The following is an 18,760-nucleotide window of genomic DNA, read 5'->3' on the forward strand; positions in this document are numbered from 1 at the left end:
CTTCGGCACTTTTTTATTCCACTGTTGATCATATGTCAACTTGTGAAATTGTTAAAAGATAGGGAAAAAGGATAATAAAATCTGTAATTGTCGGCTTTCCTAGCTTTCACTAGTAGGCGCCATCACGACTCCCGAGAGTGGGAAATCCGGGTCGTGACACAAATCATGGTAGAAATCATCGAGAACTCTATGAAACCCATATGCACATAACCAAGCCATCAGAATTGAATCCCTCTAACTCAACCAAGTCACGCAGGTCGCCAAACTCAAGAGTATTACCACAAAACACTTGTAGAGACTCAACACATCATAAGAACCAAAAGAACCGATTATACCCATTATCATGCTGATCCGATCTACCACCAGGATGCCCTATTTCTCCGAGTTCCTTTCGAATTGCCTTCAAGTTAACACTTCTCCTTACTAGTACACTACGGCCCTTAACCCAACACTCACCACAAGAGATCTCAGCATGAAACCACATTGCCCTAAAGCCTATAAGCCGCTGCTTTTCTTTTTAAGAACCCCAAAAATACCACAATTGAGACACCCACTCTAAAGAGACCTTCTGTGAATCTTTAACTGTTTCCTTAATTTCTCCGATAATGAAACATAGAACCTCTAATGATACAGATATATCGCCAGTCCCAACACCACCCAATGCAATCTCAGATCTTAGCCTTTTTTTTACAAATTTCCGAAATCCCTCGAATGCCACATATGAACCTTGAATTCATTAGAACCTTCTCAAGACTCATCCACCATATTCTAATTCCAAATGCACCGCCTAAACAAGCCGAATGACAAAGTCAAATCATTCCATGATTTCCATATATCCATAAAGTGTAATATAGCCCGTATCCAGAAATTTCCATACTCTAGTCATCCCCGATCTCAACCTCTGCAAGTCATAACTGATTCACAAGTATGCTTCAAACTGAAACCAATACAACATATAAGCATGCAATCAAATCGTCGATAGCAGACTCCCCCACTTGGCAAAAAGCCATAGAACAAAACATTCGGTAACTCACAATACTCATACTCTAATACTGCCATAATTTCGCACTAAAAAACTAAATCCTTCATAAGCTCATACAACACAAATCATAAAATACCTCAAATCATTTGCTAAGCTCGCATCCATCCTCGTGACAGTCAAGTCAACTTTCTCAACCGATCCAAACTCAAATGCAACATATATAACCCACTGGCAGAAGAAAAACTCCCCATAGAGACATCATAAGAATCACAGAACTTCAGAACATCCCGCAGAAGATAACCCACTTTCTTGGCCTCAACCCGGCATCTCTCTATGACTTTTCATGGCCACAACCACTATGCAACCACTAAATATTCCCGAGTCCAAGCTTGTCAACCAAACACATAAGAATCTACTTCATCCCCCAAACGAACAACATGATGATCCCTCAAACACGCTCATAACTCGAGACTATACAACACATCAAGATAGAAATCAAGCACCCAATAGTCCTTTTCGCATTCCAAGTGACCCTTCTCGTCTCATCAAAGCCATCTATACCCGTCCCTGAGTCACATCATACTCATCATATAGCTATCCAACCACTCACAGAGCCATCAATCCCACTCTTAGGGACATTACCGGACATACAAGTCCAAAAGCACATGCTCACACAACTGAAATTGCCGAGCACAAGCTATAGTCAAAACCCGGCCTCAAGTCCTCCAGATTAGCCCAAAATCACAACACCGAGTACACATCTCGCACCTTATCCATTGAATCACAAGACGTTGATGAACAACTAATACCGAGAGCTCAACACCACAGAGTGAGTGGAAGGAATTCAAAGAGATACGCTTCGAGCTGAATCAATATCGCACGATGAGGAAAGTAAAATGGGAAGTTTATCCTAGATGCCCTGTAGCGTCTCGAAGATAGGTAAAGACGTCACGTACCGATCCGCAAGACTCTACTAGACACTTGCTCATGACTCGTTGAACCTATGAACCTAGAGCTCTGATACCAGCTTATCACGATCCAAAATCCAACTAGTCATGATGTCACCTAAACCAACCCGCTAGGTAAGCCAGTTAACAATAACACAATCCAAATAAGATTAATAAGAAGCAAATAATGAAATAACTGAACTTTTATACAACAACCCAAGGACTGGTAGTACAAGTCATAAGCCACTAAGACATAGATTTACAAAACTGAATTGAAATAATTATAGTATATGTTTGGAATGTACATGAACAGAATTCGAATCTAAATCTACCAAGGACAAGTGATAGCCATAACTGGAATGCGTGTACATCTTCAATGCCAGCTCCCTCCATACACAGCACCAACAACTCCAAGATCTGCACGCAAGGTGCAGAAATGTAGTATGAGTACAACTGACCCCATGTACTTAATAAGTATCCTAACTAACCTCGACAAGCTAAAGGAAGAAAGAACTATAAATGATACTCACTAACACCTATACAGTTCATAATTTCAACAAGTATAGAACATATATATGATCAAATCAGGAAATCTTAGGTAAAACCACTCTGATGCTCACAATTCTTTGTTTTAAAATGTTCTACTTAGTCAGCAATCCAATATATAAAGAAGATACGCAAGTAAATCAGGGACATAGTCAAAGAAATACAAGTAAAGATGAAATACAGTAACCAAATATCAGTCCGTTGCGGCACACAACCCGATTCAATAACAATAAGCCAATGAGACTTGTTGTGGCATGTAACCCGATCCAAATATAGTAACCAGCTCTCCCAAAGTTCACATCAACTAGAAACCTGTCAGGTTCTCACAATCCGTGCATAAACCATCAAGAGAGAAACATGAGAGGGTGACCCTAGGGGGATGGATCCTTATCCACACGCAAGCATAGCCAATTCAATGTGCTACTAGCCTGGAGTGGTCACAGGATCAATAACATAATCCGCTCAGCATGGTCACATGCTCAATATAACTGATCAGCCCGGCATGCTCACAAGCTATATCACAATTCACCTGTCGTGGTCACACACATAACAACAAAATCCACCCGGCGTTGTTAGAGGCATAACAACACAATCCGTTCAAAGTGGTCACGGGCAGATAAACACAATCCGCCCAGCTTGGTCACAGGCATAATAACACAATCCACCCAGCGTGGTCATAGGCATAACAACAAAATCCACTTGGTGTGGTGATGGTAGACAATAATCCTGTATTTTAGTCGCTTATTGCACCCATATTCACTGCACTTTACTTGAGTTTAAGCTTTAATTGATAGTGTTCTGCACTTATTGTGTGTTTTATACCTTGTAGGAGTGATTCCAAATTATGTAGATGTTGTGGAGCTTATTCGAGATAGTTGGAGATTTAAATTCTAAGTAAAAACCCAAGGAGTAAAGCCGACATCGTGTTCGGGGGCCGAGAACCAAGTCTGGACATCAAAAATCAATATTGAAGCAATACTCTGAGGAAATTTCACTACTGCGGCGCGTTGGGCGGCGTGTGGTGCACTGCAACAGTGCAAATCCTGCTGCCTGACAAATGTTGAGCTCTCTGATTAGTCCCACAAGCACACAATGTGGCGCGTCGCTGTTACATCCCGTAGTTTCGTATGTTAAAGTTTCGTCTTAGGTTAATTGGCGTAGACTCGGGGATGAGATTTTCTTGAGATTATAAGCATTATGCTATTTCAAACATATGGCGAGTAAATTCGTGAAGGAGAGAAGGTAAGCAAATAGAAGAAAATGAATTTCGTTGAAGTTTGTCATTTTGGGATAAAATACGGCCCGAGCTAAAATACCCGGTATTTGTGGACTAGTGCCATACAAAGTACTATATGACCATGATAGTAAGGTGTATAAGGGGTGTTAAAAGTGATTAGTATTTTAAGTAATTGAAGATAATTCTTAATTATGTGAATAATTGCGTAATTGACGATTTTTAAGTGGGAGATTAATTTTTAAATGGAATTTTGTGGATANTGTGGCAGCAAAATCTTGTCCAAGTGATGACTCTTATCTATAAAGAAAATGTGGCACCTAGCTTTTTAGCTAACATTTTCAAAGCCTGCCTATTCAACATCAAGTACACTTCTTCAATGGTATTTTAGGATCTCCTCTTCATAATATAACCTCCAAATCAGGATGACCTTCACTAAACTTCAACAACTGATTTTCAATCTTAAAAGGTTTTTCATTCTTCTAAACTTTTGACAACTGGTTCAAATGCCATAGTGACGGGAACGAAATTCCTCTTCAAATGGGTTACCAAAATTTCCACACTCACAGTAACTACTTCAACTTGATGGTAATATAAGTCAAGAAGTTGGAGCTGTAAGCAATTGGAGGATGCAAACCTCGTGAGCAAACTGTTTGTGCTATTTAACGGCAATGGAGATTTCACGCAAGAATTTAAGAGTTCATGCTGAATAATTTCTTAAGCATCTTAGCGACGTGACTCTAAAGAAGCCCGATATAATCTTTCTCAAGAGTATCATACGGATTTTTCCCTACTCCGATCTTGCCGTCACGAGTTTTGTCGCAATTGTAGAGTGTTAGAAGGGTTGTCCAGAGAATCGGCTCAGGTATATTAAGGCTAAGCTCTTCCTTCATTTTGCATGATCTCGTAATAACAAAAGTTTGATAATGAGCCATAGAGAGAAATTCATATCCCGAAATTTACGTATATTTTGCTAGTCTCGCAAGTTACAATATTTTTTTATCGGGACTTCATATTCATTTGAGTATTTCATTCTTCTTGTCAAGAGAGCAGAGAGTATATATATATATACAGTATTAAAGTATTTTCATTACCATCGAGCTATAATCGATGGGCAGGCCCCTATTGGGCAACCTCTGATCAGATGGTAAGCTATATGACGATCCTACTGTGGCCGAGCGCATATGAGCGAGCCCAGTTGATCGAGATACAGAGCCTAGTATGGCCGAACGCCTATGAGCGAGCCTACTACGGCAGAGCAATTATATATATATATATATACCGAGCCTACTGTGGCCGAGCGCTTATGAGCGAGCCAGTTGGTCGAGATACAGACTAGTATGGCCGAGCGCTATTGAGCGAGCCTACTACGGCATAACAGATATATATGTATACCGAGCCTTATAGGGCCTGACAGCTATTTTACTTACTATATTGAGAGATTTGAGTCAGTATCAACAGGTAAGCATATCTTCAGATTATCTTTGATTTCCAGCTACTGCAGTTGTTATATTATCAGTTTAATTTCAGCTTTCAGTATATTGCCTTACATACTCAGTATATTATTTTGTACTGACGTCCCTTTTCTGGGGGCGCTGCATTTCATGCGTGCAGGTTCAGACAGACAGGCGGGTAGACCTCCTCATTAAGTGTTGCCCGAGTTCAGCTTGATCGGTAAGCTCCATGCCTTTCGGAGTTGCCGGGTCTAGAGCTTTATGTACATCTTGTGTATATATGTATATATGGTGTGAATAGGCCGGGAAGCTATTTTCGATCACAGTATATCCATCAGTAGAGGTTTGTAGACACATCCTGTCAGTTAGTGCAGTATGTTTGGCTTGTAGGCCTTTTATGTATATTTTGTTGATTTGCCAGCTGTAGTAGTTATGACGGCCTTGTCGGCCCAGCATTATATTGATGTTTAGTCAGTATTTGCAATTGTCTGGCAATGTGGTCCATGTCCAAAGTGTGACATTATATGTTCAGAATCCCTTAGTCGCAAGTTGGTACGCAAGGATAGATGAGGCACCGGGTGCCGGTCTCGTCTCCCAGGTTCGGGGCGTGACAAAAGTGGTATCAGAGCAGTTCTGTCCTAGGGAGTCTACAAGCCGTGTCTAGTAGAGTCATGTTTATGGGTGTGTCATGCACGACACTTATAAGCAGGAGGCTACAAGGCATTTAGGACTGTCACTCTTTCTTCTTACTCTAGATCGTGTGGTAGAGCTCAGTTGTAAGAATTAAAATTCCTAACTTCTATTTTATTTGTAATAAGACGATACCTACATCCAGAAAGACGGTTGGTAATAGACATGGCTATGGAAGAATTGAGTCAGAGGAACTCGACTTTGCAACATGCTTATGATAAGTAAATGTGAGGTGTTCAGCAGATCATGTGCGTACTGAAAGGTTTAAGCCTCTTGATAAGGAGTCTTGAGGCAAGAATACCTATCCACCTTAATGGTGAAAGGCAATGAGAGATTCAGAAGATAAATACAAGTTTCAACAAGCAAAAGAAGCAAGATGAAAAAGAGTACGAGGCGCCCAGTTAATGAAGGTTAACAATGTTTATAATTCAAGCAGAGAAAACATAAGCTTTTTGAGTTATACTCAACTGTAACAGAGGTATGTACAATCAGCCACACCTATCTTAGTCATGCCCTATGGGAGCTAACGGATATGGTTTAAGAGAAGGACGGGTTATCAGGATCCGGCTGGGGTTAGAATAACCCAAAATAGGGGGTAGATTGGTAAAGTTAGATTGACATTCCCGAAGGATAGTGTAAGCGCGGTAATGGATCTCCTTGTGAGACACCTAGATGGTGCACTGCTACAAGATAGGAACTAGAAGCCTGGAAAGGATAAATGTTATCTTAGTATAACTCCCGTCCCTAGTAGAGAAATAGTGCTAAGCAACCCGAGGGGCTAGTGGATGGAGAAAAGGGGAGCTAAAAGCAAACGAATATTTTGTTGAAGTTTTCAGAATAAAGTGATAGACAGAATATTAGCAGGATATACGAAGGGAGTTAATGAAGCATTGTGAGTAAGATGTGATACATGGATGACAACGGTAGATCAAAATATGACAATATTACAAAATTCATAGTCAAGTGAAAGAAGAAACGAGAAGTGAAAGGCCTTAGGACAACAAAAGAGTATAGGCCATTCAATCATGTCCTTATTTTGAGAAATAAGTTCGCAACTCTAGCGTGATTACCAAGAGGAAAAGTTAGACCTAGAGTAATAGAACCAATATGGATTGGCGAACAAGATAAACTAAACATGAATTAGGGACTGAGTGACTGATGATAGTCAGCATCATGAGAATTTCAGATTGCATTCTGGCAATAATAGAATGGACAACAGAAGAAGATCCATGATGAATTCAGAGAATGGTCATTCAGGGAGACGCTTCCCTAAAAGCAAGCAAGGTGAGTAAAGTTAATCTTAAGAGACTGTATGTGCCAGTTACACTAAGTGTCACCATCGCGAGTGAGGGATTTTGTTATCCTTGGTCCTGAAGGATTATCGCAAGGCCAGTAAGGGTCATCGATAATGTGAAAGGACGTCGAAGATGAAGAGGAAAAACATCTATAGGCAGGTCGTCATAGCTCCAAGTCTTAGTACTCCCCTAAAGGGGGAATATGAAATGATAAAGGAAGAATGTGATAAAACGAAAAAGGGATGAGATTTCACTTACTCAAATCCTACAGATATGCTATGATACCAGAGTATTATGCAAACACGACGTAAAGGAGAGGAAGTAAGGGTTCCTGCCTGAGATATTATTGATTAATAAGGAGCCAGTGCGAGACGTAAGTTAAGACAAAGAAAATAACACCAAGAAAGATTACACGGAATATTGATACGGGAACGGGGCCGACAAGTAGTTAGTAGTTGATTCAGGAAGAGCCTAGCTATGGCTAGACAAGAAGTTACAGATAAATCAGCAACTCATGCAAGATAAATGTAGTAAACCCCAACATGGAAAATTCAGCCTCGTAGTAATGTCATTATAATACTTGAGGTATATTCAAATAGGAGTCGGGGTAGTTAAAGGTACCGTGTGAGTGTTACGGGGATAAAAGAAAGTGACACTGGGAAGGCAGTCAAAATATCAGTTCAGAAGCAACCCTACAAGTATAAGGGTACGGAGGTAAGCAACTACAGATGATTAAAGGTCCGTAATAAGCTCACAGCTTTACAAGAGTCAAGTGTTCTCCCTAAGTACTACAATGAAAGACTAGTTGAGGAAATAGAACAGGGCTGCAACCTAAGCACCATAACCTAAAGAGGAAATGGTCGTGTAACAATAGTCTTACAATAACATTGTAAAGCACTTCAAAGGAAAGTGGAACCTACCACGGCTAATGAACGGAAAGTAAAATTAAAAGTAGTATTCGAGATCATATGAGTTGCACGAAACCTCCGGCATGCATGGGAACTAAGATAAGATAAGTATGCACGCAAGGGGGAAGAAAGATCAGGAAAAGTAATAGCTTACGTTAAAGAAAGCTAAGATGGGACAAAAGAAATTATTCGATCAATGATCCAGACTGGGTTACGTTATGAACGAACTTAAGTGTTCGGAGTTTTATACATGCATCATATACACTCGTAGAAGACTCCGGTATAAGTTAAAAGAAAGAATGGAGTCCAAGTCATAGACTAAAGATTGAATTGTTAGAAGATTGTTTCAGGAATATTCCATAGCGTCCATGAAAAGGGCTAAAGTAATACCATGAGCCGCAGATCGGAAGATAGCTTAAGCCTACATAAAGGCTGATCAGAAGAAGGAGGAAACTAAAGAATTACATCACCCAAGTAAATCAGGAGTCTGATTATTGGACCTAGAAAAATTATAGAAGTTGTGCTTGAGAACATGATAGAATCACTCTTAATATCAGATGTTCAAGAGAAATAACACAACAACCATAATCTATAATGGCTCTACAAGGAACCCAGTTAGAAGAAGTACCAGCCTCATAAAAAGTCAGTACGAAGCTCCCACCGGATTGTGTATGTACCAGAGGTGCGAATATTATAATAGAGCTTCAAGTTATGGACGTGAATTACACCTAGGTGGAAGGGAGGTCACGAAAGAGATAGAAGATACGATACGAGATTTTAAGGTAAGTAAGGTAAAGGTGAACAACGTACGAGATACTCAAAGGCAGAAGATCGTGAATAGTCCATACTTCGGATAGAAGGCTATAAGCACAGGGATCCAATAACCAGGAGTAATAGCGGCATCGTCGGTGATATGTCTTCCAGCCTATGGTTTCTAAGTACCGAAAGGTCTAATTAAAGAGTAAAACAAGAGTATAGCCGATGTGATGTCTCGATGTTCCAGAAAAGCATAAGGAAGTCGGTCGCAAGCTAAAGTATGATAGAACGATAAGGTTTTAGAAAGACAGGAGTAAGGATAAGATAAGGGAAAGTGAGAAGATGACGAAAATGGATAAGTCCTCGGGATTAAGCCAGTGAAAACAAGGGAGCTGATGGTTCCTCTAAGTAAAGCCCAATTTAGCCTGAATGAACTCAAACGAGTCTAAGACTAGTAGCATTTAGAAGAGATGGGATGCTGCCCTGGTGGCAGAATAAGAGTGTAACTGTGATAAATAAAGTATGACGTTTGAGCCTTCGCTTGAGTAATGATTTGAAGAAGAAAAAAAAAGGGAAGGAGGATTTCATGAATTGTAAGGGACTAAAATATCCATATAAGGTGAGTCATATTTGGATGCTATAAAGTACGGTTAGTATCACCCTTAGGTGGATAAATCTAATTACTCCAGATGCCCCAACGAGACACTAGCCCTAGCGGCGGTGTACATAAGAGGTCAAGTTATCAGTAGTAGATGATGGATCTACATTAAGGTGAATCAAAAATAGATGGATAAAGTTCAACAGTATGAGATGAGATTAGACCATCAGTCTTAAGGATAAGCAACGAGAGTAACCTGGAGTTGGTTGCAGACCTCAATAACGATAAATCAAAGTAAGAGTTATGGCATAGTATGACCTATGTAGATGTAGTAAAGTCATACAAATGGATAACCAGGTCTATAAAAGAAGATGTAGCAATATTCGCAAATTCCACAAAGTACCGAGCAAAGAACTTTAGTATACCTATAGATGCCCAGGGAGACATCTTATTAAGCTTTGTATATGTTTACAAAGTAAGTCCTAAAGATTGGCTAAAAACTAGAAGAAAAAGGATAGAAGAGTCGCATAGGCACACTTACAAGATCAGTATCGTAGAGGCTGCATAATAGAAGGTGAAAATAATTACGAGATTGGAAGGATTTTTATCACAAGTCATGGTGTGGGAAGAGGCCTAAAGGGAGGAGTGCCCTGGCCTTTCGATTTATTGACAGGACAATTGCCTAGATGGCAAGGAGAGTACTAAAGTATTCGCAAGAACCATAGGTTATGAAAATGCTAAGTGCATCAGTCAACATTCGAGGACGAATGTTCCAAAGGGGGGGAATGATGTTACATCCCGTATTTTCGTATGTTAAAGTTTCGTCTTCGGTTAATTGACGTAGACCCGGAGATGAGATTTTCTTGAGATTATAAGCATTATGCTATTTCAAACATATGAGGAGTAAATTCGTGAAGAGAGAAGGTAAGCAAATAGAAGAAAATGAATTTCGTTGAAGTTTGTCATTTTGGGATAAAATACGGCCCGAGCTAAAATACCCGGTATTTGTGGACTAGTGCCATACAAAGTACTATATGACCATGATAGTACGGTGTATAAGGAGTGTTAAAAGTGATTAGTATTCTAAGTAATTGGAGATAGTTCTTAATTAAGTGGATAATTGAATAATTGATGATTTTTATGTGGGAGATTAATTTTTAAATGGAATTTTGTGGATAATTTTTGGATAATTGTTGTGGGGGGGGGGGGGGGGGACAAACCCACGTGTATTTATGGGAATGTGGCAGCAAAATCTTGTCCAAGTGATGACTCTTATCTATAAAGAAAATGTGGCACCTAGCTTTTTAGCTAACATTTTCAAAGCCTGCCTATTCAACATCAAGTACACTTCTTCAATGGTATTTTAGGATCTCCTCTTCATAATATGACCTCCAAATCAGGATGACCTTCACTAAACTTCAACAACTGATTTTCAATCTTAAAAGGTTTTTCATTCTTCTAAACTTTTGACAACTGGTTCAAATGCCATAGTGACGGGAACGAAATTCCTCTTCAAATGGGTTACCAAAATTTCCACACTCACAGTAACTACTTCAACTTGATGGTAATATAAGTCAAGAAGTTGGAGCTGTAAGCAATTGGAGGATGCAAACCTCGTGAGCAAACTGTTTGTGCTATTTAACGGCAATGGAGATTTCACGCAAGAATTCAAGAGTTCATGCCGAAACATTTCTTAAGCATCTTAGCAACGTGACTCTAAAGAAGCCCGTTATAATCTTTCTCAAGAGTATCATACGGATTTTTCCCTACTCCGATCTTACCATCACGAGTTTTGCCGCAATTGTAGAGTGTTAGAAGGGTTGTCCAGAGAACTGGCTCAGGTATGTTAAGGCTAAGCTCTTCCTTCATTTTGCATGATCTCTTAATTACAAAAGTTTGATAATGAGCCATAGAGAGAAATTCATATCCCGAAATTTAGGTATATTTTGCTAGTCTCGCAAGTTACTATATTCTCTTTATCGGGACTTCATATTCATTTGAGTATTTCATTATTCCAGTCAAGAGAGTAGAGAGTATATACATACATTATTAAAATATTTTTATTACCATCGAGCTATAATCGATGGGCAGGCGCAACCTCTGATCAGATGATAAGTTATATGACGATCCTACTGTGGCCGAGCGCATATGAGCGAGCCTAGTTTGTCGAGATACAGAGCCTAGTATGGCCGAGCGCCTATGAGCGAGCCTACTACAGCAGAACAGTTATATATATATACCGAGCCTACTGTGGCCGAGCGCTTATGAGCGAGCCCAGTTGGTCAAGATACAAAGCCTAGTGTGGCCGAGCGTTTATGAGCGAGCCTACTACGGCAGAGCAGATATATATGTATACCGATCCTTATAGGGTCGGACAACTATTTTACTTACTATATTTAGAGAGTTGAGTCAATATCAGCAGGTAAGCATATCTTCATATTATCTTTGACTTCCAGCTACTTGCAATTATTATATTATCAGTTCAGTTATCAGTTCAGTTTCAACTTTCTGTATATTGCCTTACATGCCCAGTACATTATTTCGTACTGACATCCCTTTTCTGGGGGCGCTGCGTTTCATGCGTGCAGGTTTAGACATACAGGCGGGTAGACCTCCTCATTAAGTGTTGCCCGAGTTCAGCTTGATCGGTAAGCTCCATGCCTTTCGGAGTTGCCGGGTCTAGAGCTTTATGTACATCTTGTGTATATATGTATATGTGGTGTGAATAGGTCGGGAAGCTGTTTTCAATCACAGTATATCCATCAGTAGAGGCTTGTAGACACATCCTGTCAGTTAGTGCAGTATGTTGGGCTTGTATGCCTTTTATGTATATTTTGTTGGTTTGCCAGCTGTAGTAATTATGACGGCCTTGTCGGCCCATCATTCTATTGATGTTTAGTCAGTATTTGCAATTTTCTGGCAATGTGGCCCATGGCCAAAGTGTGACATTATATGTTCAGAATCCCTTAGTCGCAAGTTGGTACGCAAGGATAGATGAGGCACAGGGTGCCGGTCTCGCCCCCTAGGTTCGGGGCGTGACAGTCGCCCCATGCAGCACGCTTGTCCAATCCTAGAGCTATTTTCCTATTTCGGCTAGGAAATGGTGATTTCGTCTAGGTCCGACCCTACTTGGTATAAATACATGGAAAAACATTATTTTTTGAACTTTTGACATACTTTAGACCTAAGAAAGCTAAGGAGGAGTTGGAAGAACACAATCATAAGGATTTCATCATTCCTTCCTCGCTCAAGACTTGAGTTTCAATTGAATTTATGTTTTCCAATACTTCAATTATATTTTTGATGAATTTCTCCATGCCTATGGATTAATTCTCTTTAGGGTTTGATGAATTTGGTGTATTGATGATTGTTTATGGATTATTACTCTAGTTTTATATATTGAAGCGTTTTGGATGATTTTATTGCTGCATCTATATTCACTAGTTCATGTAACCGAGAGAGGCATAACTGTGATATCCTTGCATTATATTGTTGGTTGAGTTCATAGGTTCTACTAAGTAATCGAAAGAGGCTAGTTGAATCACTGATTAAACCTAGTTAGGAGAATAATCGAGAGAGGTTTTTCTAAAGACCAATCCACTAAACATTCTTACATATCTTCACAATGCTTAATTTGATTCATCTCGTGAGGTTGAGACTTAATCGAGAGAGGAGTTTTTGTTGAACATTTGAACTAATAATTGAGTGAATTCGAGACTCACTTTAACATTAGAAGTGAATTATCTAGAGTTAGATCCCGAACAATTATCTTGCACTTATCTTATCAAAACCCTATCTTCTCCCACTGATAACCTTAATTGCTTACTCCTTGTCTCGATCGTCGCTAGTCAATAAATTTAGATTCTTAGTTAAATTTTAGTTATTAATTATATAAATCTCAAATGTTGATCCTCCTGGATAGAAATCAAGCTAGAAACTACACGAATACTGTTTAAATCTAATCCTTGTGGACACGAAATAATACTATACTAAATTTGATTAGCGAGCATAATTTAAGTGTGAGTTTTGCACGCGTCACGTGGTCACAAGCACAACAACACAATCCCCCGGCGTGGTCACAGGCATAAATATCCAATCCACCTGTCGTGGTCACAAACATCCAGTCCAAATCATACCACATAGAAGGAAATATATAAGAACACATGTATATGATCAATCAATATCATATTTCATGTTCATGGACTAGTATAATAACATGCTAAAGTGTAGGCATATGAAAAGTGTGCTATCATAACTCAAATCGTCAATTTCATCATAGAAATAGCAATAACCAAGTTTATTCAGGGGACTAGCCTCTTCGTAACCTCAAACACGGCTCAAAGAGTTCACAACAGTGTTATAAATATGAGAATCATTATAGCTTAAATCTTAACAGTCAATTCTAGGCATATCATAGCCTAAACACTACCCAGAGCATGAATAAATATCCCGGTGCTCGCACATGGGCTCAAACCCCAAAAATATGCTCACCCATAGCACGTAGTTATCACAAATAACTCCGGCAACTAGTCCCTAAACCAAGTAGATAGGATACTTATATCAAGCAATCCAAATCAACGACTGAGAAAGCTAAATAATACTCTATAAGCTCCATCCCTCAATCGACCTTCGAACGACTTGGAACTAGCAAAAAGCAACTCAAAAATATCAAATACTGCCAAATAAAATAGATCCAATCGATAAAGGTCGAATCTTTAATCAAATAATCAAAGTATACAAAAAACTTCAAACACGGTCTCGCACCTCGGAACCTGACAAAACTTAAAAATTTTGATAACCCATTCAATTACGAGTCCAACATACTAATTTCTCTCAAATCAGACTCCGAATTGATGTTCAAAACTCAAAAATTCACTTCAGAAAAGTTGAGACAAAACCCCCAATTTTTCGTCCAAAATCACCAATTAATTACCAAATATGGAACATGAAATTACAAAATATAATCAAAACCGAGTAAAAATTACTTACCCCAGTCCATGTAGTGAAAATCGACTCCAAAATCGCCCAAATCCGAGCTCCATAGCTCAAAATATGATAAAATTACGAAGATCTTCATAATAGAGTACTTTATTATCACTGAACAGCAATACTCATCGCGATCGCGGAGAACAAACGCCTCTGACACAAAATTGCTTTATGCTTTCATGAAACAAAACACGCGAACGCGATACAAATAGCAACCAACAGTACTTGAACACGAAACACAACACGTGGATGCAAAGAAGAGACCAAAGCTCCTAGCAAACTAGCGCAAATTCAATCCATCAATGCGAACACAAAGCTCCAGTCCCAAGGCTTCCGTGAACGCGAAGAGATAAAATAGACCGGTCTAAATTTCCTCTAGGCGATTGCGTCCAGCCCTTCGCGATCGCGAAGGACACCAACAACAATTGAAACCAGCAACACAAACATGGAGGAAAATGGTCCTGAATCGATCCAAAACACGTCCGAGCCTCTCAGTGTTACACTCCATGTTTTTGTACGTAAGAGTACGTCGTAAGTTAATTGATGTAAGGTTAGAAGTGAAATCATCTTGAAAAGTTTATAAAGTAAGTTAATCTGTTACCAGGAGGTTATAAATATTTAAGATCATGATTACCAAGTACCGAGAGGGATGGAAGGCTTAGAAGCTAAACAAATTGAAGAAAATAAGTTTCGTCGAAAGTCAACAAGATGGAATGTTATAATATGTACTTTTCGGGTGAGACTAGGGTGCTTAAATTTATATGGAGGTTATGTTATGAGTTATTTTAGTCGTATGATAGTCATGTGTTATGTTTTGACGTCAAGTGAGTTGTGGAACAAAAGTTGGCAAAGGTCATCACAAGTTACATTCATTAATATGCTGAAAATTAGGTCAAATGTAGATGCTCTTTTCTCCCAATATACTTGGAATTAAGGGATTATCTACATATAAAATTGAAGATCTACAAGTCTAGTTTCCAACACATTAAACCCTTCTTCGATACGACATTGGAGTAGAGTGATATCCACATTTTCGCGAGACTGCGCAAGCAGCTCGGTTGGGACCCACTTGAGACGGCCACCGACCTTACATCTTTTAAAAGATGTTTCAGCCATTTCGGGTCATTTCTCACCCAAATTTCGTCCAAAAGCTCTCCAAAACCCTCCCTAACATATCCCAAGATCCCAAGAACCAAACTCAAGGAAAATCAACTCAAATCATCATCAAAGATGTTAAAGACTACAAGAGGATTCTTGTATGATGTTGTGGTGTGATTGAGGGCTATTGTGAGCTAAGTTGAGATAGGGTTTCGAGTTGTAGCTGCTGTCCAAGGTATGTATAACATCTTCTTGATTGTGCCTAAGGTTAATCTTGTGTTGTTTGAGTGAAAAACCGTAAGATAGCACTTGAAAGAACATGGATATAAAAACTAGCCCTTGGCACCTTGCCTAGTTGATTTGCTAAAAAAAAAGAACATGGGATATGATTGTCTTTTTGGTTGGACTGTTTTATGGCTAAATATGTGGTTTGTGGTGGCTGGAAATTGTGAGAAATAATTTGATAATGTTGTAGCTGCTGTTGTTGTTAAGCTTTTCTAGGTGTTAATTAAATTGATTGAAGAAGAAAAGATGAAAAACAAGTGATTGACGATAAAAATTAAGGCGCTAGACGTATGAGGCTGTTTTGTAAGGCATTTTGTGGATGTTTTGAACTAGAAATAATATACTACATATAAGTATGATGTTCTGAAGGTTGTAAATTAATTTATGAAATAAGAGTTGGATTCAGTTTATATCTTGTTATAAGTAAAAACGAGCTTGCGCTCAATATGATTGTTAAGATACTTGGAGAAGCTCATATTGGATTATATTGTTGTTGTTGTTGCTGTTATGTCGTACCATCGTATTTGGCTAATCGTATGGCTTAAGAAAAATCGGGCAGCAACTCCCCTATTTTTAATACATCCCAAAGACCATAACAACAATATCATTTCACTTGTTGTAGATGCAAGAAATTGTGTTGAGCTTAGTTGAGTAATAAGGAAGAGATCATACAGGTATGTTAAGGCACTTCCTTCTTTCTTTTGGCATGATCTAAAGTGAAATGAACGTAAACGATACGTTATTTCATAACGAATCTACTCCTAGCAACTAAGGTTGTCCATGTTGTTCTTTCCTTATAAAGTTATTCTAAGAAATTATGTATGATCCTTGAATCCTATTAAAGTTCATATTGATGGTATGTTGTCCATAATGTTAATCGAAGGTGCAATGACCTTACATCACTCCGGAAGGTTGAGAATGTGATTCCATGAGTCCAGCATGCATTTTATATATGTATGTATTTTACTCTACCGAGCCGCACTATAGTCAGCTGGGTATGCACCTATTGTGCAACCACTGATCAGTTGGGTTTTACCGAGCTCCACGTGGTCGGGTACGATTCTACCAAGCCTTATGATGGCCGGGTATATTTTTACCGAGTCCTCTTTGAGGCCGGTACGATATGATGATGATAATGCCCACAGAGGCGTATGTTTTTAAAAGTTTATGTATATATATGTATCATGCATTTCATGTCAGTAGCCCTCAGAGGCACTCATATGCTACAAGTTATATCTCATATCTCTCTCTTTACATTACTTTTCTTATTTATGCTTTCCTTCCTTACATACTCGGCACTTTATTCGTACCGACGTCCGTTTTGCTTGGGGATGCTCCATTTCATGCCCGCAGGTCATGATAGACAGGTCGACAGTCTTCCTAGTTGGCTATCAGCTTAACGAAAGGTGTTGGAAGACTCCACTTGCTCCGGAGTTGCCTATTTGGTCAGTATGATTTGGACATGTATTGATTGGTATGGCGGGGTCCTGTCCCAACCTTTATGATGTTTATGTACTCTTAGAGGCATGTAGTACGATGTCATGTATATATGGATACTTGTATGGCCTAGGCGGTCAATGTTTTGAGTGTAGAAATAATCATGTCGGCCTTATAGGCCCGTATGTAAGTTTATATATCATGTTGGGTTATCCTATGTCTAGTATTACCATATGTTTTATTTTGATTATATCATGACGGCCCACTTACCCATGATGATATGATAAAAAAAATATGTTACGCTGCATCGGGTGCCTGTCGCGGCCCATCGGTTTGGGTCATGACAGAAGTGGTATCAAAGCAGTTCTGTCCTATGGAGTCTACAAGCCGTGTCTAGTAGAGTCCTATTTATGGGTGTGTTGTGCACCGCACTTATAAGTAGGAGGCTACAAGACATTTATGACTGTTACTCTTTCTTCTTACTCTAGATCGTGTGGTTGAGCTCAGTTGTAAGAATTCAAACTCCTAAATTCTATTTTACTCGTAATACAATGATACCTACATCTAGAAAGAAGATGGTTGGTAAGAGATTGAATGTGGCCATGGAAGAGTTGAGTTAGAGGAACTCGATTTTGCATCATGCTTCTGATGAGTAAATGTAAGGTCTTCAATAGATCATGTGTGTATATGTGTAAGCTTCTATAAAGAGCCCTAAGGCATGAATATCTATCCACCCATATGGTAAAAAGCAACGAGAGAATCAAAAGGTAGATACAAGTTTCAACCAGTAAAAGAAGCAAGGTGAAGAATGGTACGAGGTACCCGGTTAGTGAAGATTATTAGTATTTACAATTTAGGAAGAGAAATATAAGCATTTTGAGTAACTTTCAACAACAATAGAGATATATACAATTGACCACACCCATCTCAATTAAGCCCTATGGTAGCTAACAGATATACTTTAAGAGAAGGATGGGACATCATGATCCAGCTGGGGTTAGAGTAACCAAAAATTATGGATGGATTGTTATTATTAGCTAACATTTCCGAAGGATAGTGCAAAATATGGTAATAGTTCTCCTTGTGAGACACCCAAAGGGTGCACTCTAGAATAGTACAGTTAAATATGAATACTAGAATGTTCATAAATTTTAGGAGATAGGCAGTGAAATCCTAGAAGGGATAAATATTTACCATAGTATGACTCTCGCCCCTAGTAACAAAAAAAAGAGAATGTTAGGCGTCCCGAAGAGCGAATGAGATGAAGCAAGGGGAGCTAAAAGTGAAAGAACATTTTGTTGAAGTTTTCAGAATAAAGTGATAGACAAAAATATTAGCCGGAGAATAAGAAGAGAGTAAATGAAGTATTATGAGTAAGATTTGGCAAATGGGTGATAATGGTACATCAAAATATGACAGAATAATAGAGTCTCTAGTAAAGTGAAGGAAAAGACAAGAGGTGACATGCTTTGTGACAATAAAACTGTATAAGCCATAAAGTCATACCCTCATTTTGAGAAATGAGTTGTTGACTCGAACGTGAT

The sequence above is a fragment of the Nicotiana attenuata genome, chromosome 5, assembly GCF_001879085.1.
Source record: "Nicotiana attenuata strain UT chromosome 5, NIATTr2, whole genome shotgun sequence".
Taxonomy (NCBI): domain Eukaryota; kingdom Viridiplantae; phylum Streptophyta; class Magnoliopsida; order Solanales; family Solanaceae; genus Nicotiana; species Nicotiana attenuata.